The 13,819-nt window shown below is 41.9% G+C and overlaps 1 protein-coding gene across 5 annotated transcripts in view; it reads right to left on the reverse strand.

Moving 5' to 3' along the window:
* Nucleotides 1-8,473, reverse strand: part of DLGAP1 (DLG associated protein 1) — a 415,565-nt gene extending 407,092 nt beyond the window's left edge. For all 5 annotated transcript variants that reach the window (XM_054059670.1, XM_054059669.1, XM_054059666.1 and 2 more), the window contains exon 1: nucleotides 8,153-8,473. The gene's annotated coding sequence lies outside the window, so the exon portion shown is untranslated. The remainder of the gene's footprint in view (nucleotides 1-8,152) is intronic.
* Between the last annotated feature and the right edge of the window lie 5,346 nt (nucleotides 8,474-13,819).

Here is a 13,819-nt window from a genome sequence, read left to right on the forward strand (position 1 = left end):
TTAGGACATATCTCACACAGACATTACTGGGAGCTGCACATCGAACACTGGTAAGATTTGTTCTAAATGATCATAAAATGGTTTGAGTTAAAGATCATTAAAGATCATCTAGTTCCAACCTCTCTGCCATGTGCAGAGACAGCTTCCACTACAATAGGTTGCTCAAAGACCCATCCAGCCTGGCCTTGAACACCTCCAGGGATGCAGCTTCCATTACTTCTCTGGGCAACCTGCTCCAGCACCTCACCACTTGACAGTAAAAAACACTCTGTGTTATAACACTGACACAGAAGTGGAACTGACAGGTCAGTAGTTCACAGGGCCCTCCTTTCTACTCTTTTTAATAATGGGTGCAATGTTTCCCCTTTTTCAGTCACCAGAGATTTCACCTGACTCCCATGACTTTTCAAATATCATGGAGAGTGGTTTTGCAACTACATCAACCAATTTCCTCAAGACTCTGAGATACAACTCATCAGGTCCCATAGACTCCTGTATGTTTGGGTTCCTCAGGTAGTCACCAACCTGATCTTCTCCCAAGAAGTGATTGGTGACCACCTGAGGAACCTTCTCTTGAGAGAAGATCAGGTTGCTCACTGGGAGGGACTTTGCTCTCCCAGAGCCCATTTTGCAGTCCATCCACTTGAGAGGCATGAGAAGAGAGATGGCCAGTGAAAAACGAGGCAAAAAAGTTGAGTTACTCAGCCTTTTCCTCATCTGTCATTACCAGTTTGCCAGTCTGGCTCATCAGGGGGGAGTACGCTTTTGTATCAATATGGCCCTGATCAATTGGCACTCAACAAGAAAAACCTCACATGACTTTTTATAGGGAAGGCAACCTGCTACTGCAGCTCATGTTCAAAATGTCAGTCAGTGTAAAAAGCAACAGATTACACCATATCTGCTTTGTAAATGACCAAAGTGTTTGAACACTGCAGAACTTCTTTGTGTTCAGCTTTTTTTATTATTTATGATCGCGTTCCTAACTGTGCAAGGTTTTTTTTTTTTTCACATACATCTCTAAAAATGGGAATGGCATTTTCTCTTCTTTTCTGTAAATCTAGTACTGATAGTTATTAAAATCTGGGTTCAGAAATGTGCAAGTTATTACATCTTTTCTGTCTATCTGACGTGATCCTGATTTGTAAAAATATCCCTTCTTCTGAAAATACATTTTCTTTGAAGACAAACAGTATGCAAGAACTTAAACATACATATAGAATCCTAAGTGTCTTTTTTATTGTGCTCATTAGAATATTTGTGGTGTACTAGAGGTCTCACAGGCTTCACACTCTTGGTTTTGTCTCTTAACTGAGAAATAATTAGCATATGACATAGCAAACAAATGAACTTTTTTGTGTATAAATATCTTTGTTTCATATATTATTCTGCTACACAACTCTCTCCGCAAAATACAGCATGAAGATTCCTAGTGGGTAAATTTGTACCATGCATTAGCAACAGCGAATGTAAAACACCATACAAGCATTCTGCAAGTCAAACCACGTACCATCATCACAGTACGCTAAAAAATACCAAACAGATCTGTAGGTTTGAAAAAAATTAAAAATGATAATTTGTACATTAAAAAAATCAACTTCCACCCAAGATGCAATGAGTACTCCTCAACAACCATGGCACTTATTTTTGTAAAACACTACACGGCTATTGTAACAGCTCTACAAAGAATACTGTCTTTAAAGCAGTTTTTAAGAACTAATGAAAAAAACAAAACAAAATAAAAGAACAAATCCGAAGTAGAAAAGCTAACCACAGCTATCATGTGAATAAGCGTGTAATATCACAGGAAATAAAAACCATAAACATAACTTTCTGAGATAAAAGGACAGCTGGCTGGCTTGAACACCATTCAACAGCTTCTCCCAAGTGCAAAGTAAGCAGCTTTTTTTTTTTTTTCAAGGAAAAAAAATCCCACATTGGGCCTTTTTACAAGGAAGAGCAAGATCCAAACATGTAATTAAAAGGTTTCATCTTTTATGATGAAAGTTTACGATTCCTATTATTTTATCAAGTAGATAGCCATATTACATCTTTTAGAAATACGTCTTTTTCACTAGAAGTTACAGCCCTTCCCAAATAGACGACATATCTCTTCTTCTAAAGCCTTTCATTTCGTACAGTGATACACATACTACACTTTACAAAGTACCACTAATCTAATTGCGAGCACTATTTCACTGTTGCTATTTAATTACCTATTCTGTGAACATATTATGAGTTCCAGTAAACAATACATCTAAGATGGTAATCTATACCCAGCTATATGCGATGAGTTTCCTCAGAAAATCATTTGAATGATCTCCCCAAACACTGCATTTTATGTTTGCAAAGTTCCTCCATGAACAGAATTACAGAATTATCATTCATTTTCAGATTAGATTGTTTTGACACCACAATGCCTGCAATATTTCATTTCTGCAAAATAACAATACATTCAAATGAATCCTATCAATTCTACCTTTCATTCCTTGGGATTTTCCCCACTCCCTTCTATTTTATTCTACTTTTCCATCTCTTTGCCACTAAAACCTAAATTTTGATATTCATCAATAATATTTACAAAACTGTTCATAAATTTGATAGCAAGCACTTCTCTGCAAAGAAAAGCTCTGTTAGAAGGAAAAGCTAGGTGGGTGGTATGTTCTTACAAAGTGAGATCAGATAACATATTACAGGGATCTGATAATGTATTATACTGATGTTCTAAAAGACAGTCACAAAAAACACCCAAAAGCAAAAACCACAAAATTAAGCAGGTAAATCTGTTGCTGTCAACAGCTTTAAAGGACCAAACTGCAGCTGAGCATTACACCTGATGAATGGATAGCCAGAAGAGACAAACTGAAGAGAACAATCTCCTTTGATATCCTTCCAAACGTGTACTAACACAAGTTCCAGCACCATGAAAAACAGCAGCTACCTTTTCCTACAGTTCATTAAGCCAAGCTCACCTTACGTGAATGGTATACTGCAAGGAATCTGAAATTCTTTCAGCTGCAGGACAGAAAGATGATGGAGAACTTTGGACACCTGTGAGACACCATGTGTCCAAACATGCTTAGTCTCAATATTTCTGCTAGACAAAGGCAATAGCACACTGCCTGTTGCCCAATTACGCACGAATAGACACTGTTGAGACCATCATCAAATCTCCCAAACCTCGATGCCATCTCTTTTTTCTTTTTCTTTTTATGATAGCAAGACAAAAGAAAAGCACAGTCTACTGGACAGTAGTGAGAGACTAACTCTCAACGTTGAGTTTCAATGTTGGATGTACACTGCTAAAACTGAAGTCACCACAACGAAGGGGAGACTGCTACTCATTGTCTTCTATTGACTTCCAGTCAGACAGACATATTATCCTGTTCCATCTGCAAAACTAAACAGACACATGGGAAGGAAGTGGACATAAGCACAGGATTAGCAACAGAAGTCACACTCCAGAAACCGGCTGGAAAAAAGCACTCTCTTTCATTTAAAAAAGTTTTTTAGCTACCATCCTATCAGCCCATCCCTTGAATTATCTTCAGTAAGGATTTATGCCCAGAACATGAAACTGACTTTCAGGTCCAATTCTTAAAAAAAAAATTATATTTTGGAGATCACCTTCCCCTTATCTTCCCTCCTCAAAAAAATAAAAAAAGGAATCCCTGACTGGATCCAGCAAAGGCAGCACATCAGGGTATTAAGCAGCTGAAACTTGTAAGCTGTTGCAAGTCAAGTTACTGCAAATTACATTCAAAACTAGCCCATAAAGCTTAAGAAGAGCACCTCTAGATATAAGACATTGTTTATATAAGATCCTTGTGATATAAGATCCTTGGTTGAGTTGATGCCATATACTTTCATTAGCTGAACCACAGCAACCAAAGTTCAAAACTTGCATAATAGGTATCTAGAAATACACAATTCCTTCACACAGTTTGAAGCCCATTAATGAAATTCCTAGTTTCTTTAGTACAAAGAACCTCTTCAGTTAGTTAAAGGTGAAGGCAAAATTTTCAAAGGGAGGGAAGCAACTGGGATGAGGGACCTTCTTTGAAACACAACCAATACAGGGACAGGCCGTCATATGGAAAGAGGACAGGAATTTCTCATATACAAAGGATAAGGGAAAAGCTTCACAGGCAACTTTTCAGAAATGGTTCTCCTCTAGCAGAAGACATTGAAGATACACATAAAGTCAAGCTTACATGGCAAGGCAGATTATGAATGTACTAGCTGCTATCGTTATGGCTTCTTGAGCAAAGTTTCAAATAAGACAGGCAATTCTTTCAGAAAGATAAGAGATACAGAAAAGTAGAAATCCACTGCATGACTTCAAAGCACTACAAAGTGTTTCTATAGACAATCTGCCAACAAGTTAAGAAGGCCAAAGTCAGCATTAGCATCTGTCTTCCAATTACAGAGTCACAAATGACATATTGCTTAGTGACAAATGGTGACTGCTGTCTTATACTAAGATGGTTGCTCTAGCAGATGTTTTCAAATTTTCCCAAGCTATGTCACAGGGAAAGGCAAAAGAACTGGAAATACGCCCAGAGAGACCTGGTGCACCAGCAGCCTAAGGGAGTAATTTGAAAAGCTATTTGGTATCCTCTCATGAGATGTTAGCCACAGAAAATGAAAACAGAAAGGAACAAGGGACTAGAAAACACATTACAATCCTCAGTGAAAGTTTTAAGTATCTCATTCCAAGATCACTGGGAATAAAAAGTGTTCACTTCATCTTAGCTTGGACAGACACACAGTCTAGGCAGACAGTCCTTCAAAGAAGAGAGGGGAAAAAAAACATAAAAATCCAACAATTACAACAATTACCCTAGAAAGCAGTGCTTCATAATACTGCTCTGTGATTACAGTGCCAGGGCAAAATAAACTCTTTATGACAAACATCTCCAAACAGTAATCCTAGTATCACATCACGTACCGATTCAAAAACTAAAATTAAGCCCTGCTCCCTGGTAAGAAGAGGTAGGCTGGTTTTACTTCTACAAAACCTCTGGGACACCATGGGGAAACTTTGTCCAAAGAGTACAGAGAAACAGAAGAAAAGGAGAAAAAGGAGATGACCGTCCTTTCACTATTTCAGGTGAAAGTTCTGTCAGTTCTTACACACAGAGCCAAGACAGGTCTTCAAATCAAACACCTAATGGGGAAAAACAAATTATTTCCTGAAATCCCACAGTCAAATCATGTAGGTACAGAAATCCTGAAATATCATGCAAGCAGAAGAGAGCATGAGAGGAGAGAAAGATACAAAGGTTGAACTCATCCAGTGTAATATCGTTCTCAGGAGCAGCTCTCTGGAAGCATGAGACAACAGTAAAAGCATGACCCAGTAGACAAAATAACCACAAAGAGGAAGGTGCCAATGAATGCTGCTACAAGTTAAGGAATGGGTAGGCGTCTAGTCTTGACCTACCGTGAGGGAGAAAATCCTTTCTCTCTCGTTACCATGGAGATCCCCTTTTCAGATTTCTCTGGATGAGCTTTGTGCATGAGTACAAAATTTGGCATGAGGAGAACAAGTATTAATTACTCGCCCCTTACAAAAATAGCCTTCTTAAATCTTGAGAGATAATACAACAGAGGCTGCAAAAAATAAGTTCGGTTACAGAAATTAAGGGCTGAATAAACTATCTCATGTTAAAGCGCCTTTAGCTCTGTCTTCTTAAAACAGCAATGCCAGCCTGAGGGTACTGCGCCTGCCTAATACAGTTTGCATGAGAACTTAAGTTACTGGACGATATAAGACCAGAGTGCAAATAACAAGAAAGAAATTGTATAGAGGCTACTTACTTGGTACAAAATTGTCTTTATTTATTATAATATTTAATTAGTCATGTGATTCTTTTTCTATTACCAGGTGGCAACACTGCCAGGTAGCCAGGGCTGCACTGAGATGCACCACCTTTACAGGACGGACAATATCACAAAGTCTAACACAAACAGATGATATTGATATGGTTGCAAGTGCTAATCCCACAAGAGATAGACCAGAATGAGCCTTGAATTAAACAGGTATATTAACATACATAGTTCTGGTGAGGAAAAAAATTTTAATTCAGGAGGATACATATATAATGCAACACTATTATATTCTATTTTGAAACTACTTGATTACCTCTCTAATAAGTGTATTTTGCTCCCACAGGTTTTCATTAATTTATACTATCTAATTTTAATAGTTCTGAAATACACAATATGCTGAGACAAGTCAGCTATACAGAAGACAACAAGAAACTCAATTGTCGCCATCAAAATCCCCTTTAAACCTTCAAGTGTGTATCCTTAGGACTTTCTGATCCTTTGGGATCCTTTGTATCAGTGAACACTCATCAAACTCACACCAACTTTTAAGTGAGAGGAAATACCTGGAGTCTATATACTGGTCCCACACACCAGTAAAGATTAGTGTTGCCTTTTTAAGGGTGCATTAACACTGAAATATAATCCAGCACATCTGGCTAAGCATACACCATGCCTACAAATAAAAGGAAAGTGTGCTTGTAAGCAGGCTATAAGGTTAAACAATTACTTTTTTAAAAAACCAAAAAAACAAAACCAACAGTCTAACTTCATATGCTGTCCACTGCATTTCTCACCATATTTTCTCCTGTTACTGGTTCCTTTATTTGGTTTCCTGACTTTAACATCGTATTTACGTATCTCTTGACAGGTGTAGAAAACAACATGAATGAAACGAGATTATCTCAAACCAATCGTGTGTGAAACCAAAGCGGTCCGTGCTAAATATTAATTTCTCAAATAACTTTACTCCAAGATGCATTACAACCATCAACCTCCTTCAGAAACAAGCCTGGTGTAACAGTTTCCTTGCCGGCATCCTGAGCCGGGTTTAGTAACAGCAACAACCAGAAGAAGGGAGGGAGAGGAGGGGGGAAGAAGCCGTAATTACATAACAGACCTGGCTAAACGCCTCGTTTTCCCCGCGGAGGGGGGACGGCGGCATAGGCGGCTCCGCTCCCGCACCCGAGGAACGATGCGCACCGGCACGGGAGGGGGAGCCCCGCATCTCCCGGGGAGTGCTTTAACGCCCCGGCTCCAGGACGGTCACGGGAGCTCCTTCGCCGCTAAATGCTCACACCTGAGCCACGGCCGGGGGCGCCCCGGGGAGGGAGGGGGGGGGATGCGCTCGCTCGATCGCCACCCCAGGTGGCCGGGCAGCTCCGCTTCCCGAGCAGCCCAGGCTCGTCAACGCCACCTTCCTTCCTTCCTTCCCATCTCTGCCTGAAACGCTTCCCTGAGCAGCTGCGCCTCCCTGCAATTAGAAAGTCTGGAGCAGGGTGCGGGCGAGCTCCCGCGGGACGCGATCCTCTCGGCGGGGCTGCTCGGTGCGTAACCCCCTCTCGGCATCACGGGATCCCCGCACCAAGCGGGCTTTGCCGGAGAGGGAATTCACACCGCTTCCCTTTGTCCCGCCGAGGCAAACTCGTCCCGAACAACAGGCGATAACTAGTTGCGGAGCCAACGGGGGGGCGGCGGTGGGCGCCCCTCCACGCCGGGGCGCGGGGCAGGGTGCGGGGCGGCGGCCCCCGAGCCGCTCGCTGCCTCCCCGGGGCACGGGAAGGAGGATCGCAATCCTCGTCGGCTGCTAAGACACCCGCGGAGGGGAGGGAGGGGGAGATAAAAGCCCCGCAACGCAAGGCTAGCTAGAAATCACTCATTTGAATGATGCAGCAAACGACGTGGAGGGAGGGGGGGGGAGGGGAGGGGTCTGGTCCTCCCGTTGCCACTCTCCAGCCCTGATTAATAATGCACAGGTTCCCTGCCGAAGCGAAAAGCTCGCTCTCTTCGGCGCACACAGCAATTAATAGCAACCTTCCTCCCGCGAAGCCTCCGCTAAAGCGCTCCCACGCGCCTCGCAGCCCTCCGTGGCGCCTGACAGGAGCACAATAGCAGAACGTCTCTGCCTCGCAGACCCGGGGTGGGGGTCACGCTGCGGGGAGCCAAACCTCTCAGGGCAAAACCCCATTCCCCCTCCCTCCGAGACGGAGAGTCCCGGGGAGCGGCAGGAGGGCGGGCAGGCTGCCTGCCGGGCGAGCGGAGGGCGCACCAAACACCATCACCCATCCGTATTGTCAGCAAACAGCACACACGCATTTACCTTTCTGTGCCCGCTGTCCGTCAGTCAAGCGTTTGAGGGAGAGAGGGAAAGGGAAGGAGAAGAAAGAGACAGAGTAATATAGAGAGCGAGAGGCGGCTGCTAATCCCCCTGTAGAAAGACTTCCAGCAGCAGCAGCAGCAGCAGCATGCATGTGTGTGCGTGTGCGTGCCCGGAGTGGAAGCGCAGCCCTCCTGGCGATGCACCGAAGTGCTGTCATGTGCGTATCTCGGTGTGTGGACCCGTGGAGAGGGGAGAAAATGAAAAAAAATAGGGACGGGGGGAGAGTAGTCAATCACACGCCCGGCTGTGCACGGCTTGGGGCGGGGGGGGGAGGAGGAGGAGCCCAGCGCTCCCAACCGCCGGAGGAGCCGCTCGCTGCCGGGCACCGCCGGCCCCGCACGCCCGCCCTTCTCTGCCCGCTCCCAAGGACGTGCCTCCGGCAGAGACCCCTCTGTACCCGCTGCACACGAGGGGTACACGACTCCTACGGTTTTTGTCCCAAAAATGCCGCCTGCAGAGGACCCCCGGGCTGCGGGGATGCGAGGCTCTCGCGGGGAAGGGCAAGGGGCTGGAGCCGGGGGGCGCGGTGTTTCCCCGCGAGTGCTGCTGCAGGCAGGGGCGTGACAGGGGGACACCCCTCCCCTTTCCAAAGCGTGGGGGTCCCCACTTTGTCCAGGCGTGGGGGCGACCGGCGGCGCGGCTGTGAGTCGGGAGGATGCGGGGGATGCGGTGGAGCGGGGGCTGAGCGTCGAGAACTATAGCCATAACTACAGAACTATAGCCATAACTGCAAAACTATAGCCATAACCGCAGAACTATAGTCATAACTTCAAAACTATAGCCAGAACTAGAGAACTATAGCCATAACTGCAGAACTATAGCCATAACTACAGAACTATAGCCATAAATGCAGAACTATAGCTGTAACTATAGAACTATAGCCATAGCTGCAGAACTATATGTGTCTGCTGGGATTGAACGTGATCCCATGGTGAAAGGTTGCACTAATCCAGGCCACTGTGCAAACTCCCCGATACTTGTGTGTCCAGTAAGGTACACTGGAATTTCAGCTACGGCATCTGACTCACTAAAAGGTATTTGAACAGTGGTAATACATGCAAATCAGTTATTTGCTAAATAGTAAATACTATGTTCATCTTCTGGTTGTTTAGCCGCATATATGCATATAAATGAGATTTTGACATACGACTCATGAAAGAGGCAAAATGCAATGACCGAATTATTCTTATACTTTTAAATTTATTAGCGGGTCATGACAGGAAGTTTCAAAATGTGATTTCTGTAAGCCCCAAATCAGGAAAAGTTTGTGAGAAATGTTTTTTGTGGTTTATTTTTTGCACAAAAAGTAATACGGATGGACTGAAAGTTAATTTTAGTAGTAGAAAAAGGTTTGTTAAATGACAAAGATGAAAAAGTTTTGGTAGGGATATCTGATGCACTCTTCAAACTAATTTGGACGGTTTTGTAATGGACAGTGTAGACACAATGTTTCAGGGATAAAACAAGGAAAGGAAGAAGTGTTGTTGACATTTTCAGTTACAAATGTAGGTCATGTCTACAGGCTAGGTAGGCTAATAATTCTGATAACTGATGATTATGTTAATTAGCAAATAACCAATTGAGTGGGGAGAAAATGGTCAACTATTTAATAATAATTGTGGGGGGTTTTAGTTGTAGATGTCATAGGTGGTGTAGAGAGGAAATCACTGAAAAGTTTGTCTGTCTTGTAACAATTTTGCTGTTCACAATAAAATATTTTGAGACCTCCCAGAAGTCCTGTAATAAAATCAAAAGGGCCAAATTTGTTGTTACTGAGTTTTATAAATCAAGTCAGTATGACATTGTTAAAAAATAAATGGCACTCCAAAGCCATATAATTTGGGGGTTTGTTTATATACATAAAGGTACACATACCCTTTTAAATCTTGAGCTGAAATACAGATGCTAAATCTGAGCTAACACGGGTGAATAAGCTAAATAGTACAGCGGTCATTGGTTTTCTTTGCTGTTTATATGGACAGTACTATCCTATGCAGTATATTACTTTATCTCTTAGCAAGAATTTTTTTGACTTGTCATTGTGACCTGTATTTCAAGCTAGTTTCAAATCTGGTATAGTATGTTTTTTAAAATATGATAGTCTATGAAGACTTCATAGTAGAATTTATGTAATCTTTCCTATGTAATAATGTGAAGATTTAGCCTGCCCTCCGTAGGCCTGTGAAGTTATAGAGCAGATTTAGTCATGTTATGTGTGATAGTTCTATAAAAATAGTTATACCGAACAGGTTGATTGCATTAGTTAGTAGAAGACATATTTAGTCAGTAGAATAACATATTTTTAGGCTTCATACAAACTTCCAGAAAACAAAGTAGACCAAATTTGCTTGAAAACCAAAGAGTAAGAAGGAAAATAAAAAAAAAAAATAAATAAAAGCCAGCATGGTGATTATGTTCATCTACATGATGATGTAGATAGTCATTGCGAGCAACTAATTATTTTGATTTTAGACATAACACTTGCCTGCACTGGAAGTTCTGGTACTCACGAGTGTCTCAGAAGACAGGCAACTTGGAGGGGAAACTTCCAAGATGGGAGCAGAGATTCATCACCAAGCTGTGTAAGAGATGCCATGCACAAACAAAACTGAGAAGAGGCTGTGAAGCAGAGGGTTTCGGTAAGGACAGCAAACAAATGTAAGTGAACAAGAAACAGATGAAGAAAGCAAAGCCTGGAAGAAAAATGTTCCAAAATAGTTTTCAGGTCAGAAAAGTAGGAATCAGAAAGGAAACATCTTAAACAGCCTGGGGATGTGAGATAGTTCATATTAATAACCTCGGCCATATGCAGTTTTATCAAACTACCCCAAATACCAATGTCCTTATATACCATGTTCACATTTTGATCTGTTTCTTCTTGGAGGAAGTCCTCTTTGCTTTGGCTGATGGTGAAAGAGGTTGTCATATCAACTGTCATTTCCAGATAATTAAACTACACGCATGCTTACATAGACTTCATCCGGATGCTGATACTTACCAAGTTACAGTTTTTAATTGTTTGAAAATACGGTTAGTTTTTGTGTATCACTGCCCTCTACTGGAGAGCAGATCAGAACTGCTGGATTAGGTCTTCGTGGGAAGCCTTAGAGCCACTACAGTTCCTGGGCGTTCTCGTTTGTTGTTGAATCACCTTTCCACCGCCGAGGCTTGAAAGTGTGAGGTCCTGGATGGCCAATGCCCAAAAGAGGATATCTTATTCTTTTTCTCTCTGAGTTCGAATAATTGAGCACACAGTTTGCTGTCTGCTGTTTGCTGACACAATATGATGACTAAGTAATGGTTGAGATTTTAAGATACACATCTTGCATTAACTAATGGAGAAGACACATCTAAAATCATCACAGAGATGCTGAGAATCATGAGAAGTGCTGCTTTGATAGTACTTGCCTGTAACTTTGTAGAAAACCTCATTGCTTTTCATATCTAAATCCATTGGTTCACTCCCCATTTAATTTAAAAAAGATTGGCCTCCATCCCTTTTCCAACTCTGACCCTTCATGACGCTATACTTGCTTTTCACTGTCTATGTCAATACTGCCAGAGTACCATATTTTTGTTGTATTTCATTGTCGTCAATGACTGGGCATTAACAGAACAACTGAAACATGGAGAGCGCAGCAGTGATAGTCTCCCAGTTCCCCAGTGCCTCGTTTCCTCCCCCTACTGTCACAACAACTGATGCACATCGAGAGCAGTTTCTGTTGGAAATCACTCTTTCCCAGCTGGGCAGGCACACACTTCGACAAGGCACACTGAGAGCTGGGAAGGATGAGACCTGCTCAAAGAGCACGGTATAGGAAGTTTCACTTTCAAACTCAAAAGTATGTCTTCTACACAGTAGATGCTATCAATTTCTCTATTTTTTTTTTTAACTTTGACACATCTAGGTCAGATTTACAGAGAAAAACATTGTGTGTGTGCTTTTCTCACTCCCTTCTGGCATCAGCTATTGCTTTATGGCAAGAAAACATCCTGAGGGTAGCTTTAAGGGTATCTTCATTGCGCTGAAGGCGATGGTGTCCGAGGTAGACGAAGCATGTGGGTTGCCTTGTTTCACATTACCCAATTATTTGCCATCATTAGCAAATTAGCAAAAACATACTGCAGCACATTCCTTTCCTTGACCTAATGGATAACATGGAGGAAATGATAGAACATGGAGTAGTGCAGTTGCTCCCAGTGAGTGACTCCTAAATGACAGGTGCCCTTCAAGGAAGGGGTAAGAAGACATTGACTCAATTTGTAGAACCACACTGACTATCCACTCGTCAGTTAAAGATGGGTAATAAGAAGGCCTGGTAAGCCCCTGGTTACTCATCCAGAAAAACTGGAAAAGAGTAGCGAGTCACTCAAATACAGTGTCAGTTCTGCATAACTACTTAATATAGAGAAAACAAACTTCAAGATTAGCATGGATTTACAGTGGATACATATTCTTTTATGATTTAGGACTAAAACACGTTCTTTGTTGAAGGTGTTATTCTTGTGACCTTTAGGCTATCATAATTCCACAAAACCTGTGTCTTTCAGCAACAAGTCAGAAATTGTCCTGAGGTATTTGTCAGCAGGGTCCCTGTTTTGGAAGATGTAAAATAGAAGATTTGAGAATGACATCTTCCCTCCCATATCTATGTTTGGTATTAGAAACAAGCCAGTTGTTGGGTTTTCCAGATATCAGGATGTATTTCAGTGGTCTCAACAGCAATGTTCTGAATAACTATAAAGAGAGAGGAGAAAAAATTCTTTCAAACCAATAAACCCATGAAATTCCCTTAGCAGAATGAGAATACTTTTCCAGACACTGAAACATAGCAAAGCCCTGAGAGAATGGCAAAGTGCAGATCAGTTTGTAAACGTGTATCAAGAAGGTACATTCAATTTCTTAATTAAGGAGAGCTATAATAACTTATGATATCATGTTTATATGTACATATAATTCTAAAGTGGAGTACAGTACAGCCATAGGAGTGGGTTTGCTCCTTTTGACAGAAAAGTGGGGAAACAAGAAAAGATTGATAAGAACTTTCTATGAATGAGAAGAGTAGTAATCATGTAGAGAATTGTCTGTCACTTAGGATTTTAAGTGAGGTATTTTTAGATAAAAATATTTCATAGCTGCATTAATTCCTGAACAGGCAGCACAAATAACATAGCACAAAGCAATCAGAACTAGCTGAAAACTACTGAGGCTAGTTTGTACAGTAACCACCATTCTTTCATGTGAGCTGGGATTACTCCTTTCTTACAAAAGGTAACAGTGGAAGATACTTTTCCTCTACTCAGACCAATTACATATCAAAGAGCCCACAACAGTCAACTGAGATTCAAATTGAGATCATGGCTTCACTTTCCTTGTGATGCTAGCAATTCAAAAATTAGTGAAGAAAAAGACTGTTGAAAGCAGTCTTCTTCATAAATAATTAATAATTCAATGATATACAACATAGAATCATAGAATCATCAGGTTGGAAAGGACCCACTGGATCATCGAGTCCCACATGATGCGTGACGGGAAAAAGAAAACATATTACTTCTATTTTGCAGGTTGGAAGTTGAATAGCCAGAGAAGTAGAAACAAGAGATGGA

Source organism: Cuculus canorus, chromosome 2 (assembly GCF_017976375.1).
Source record: "Cuculus canorus isolate bCucCan1 chromosome 2, bCucCan1.pri, whole genome shotgun sequence".
Lineage (NCBI taxonomy): Eukaryota > Metazoa > Chordata > Aves > Cuculiformes > Cuculidae > Cuculus > Cuculus canorus.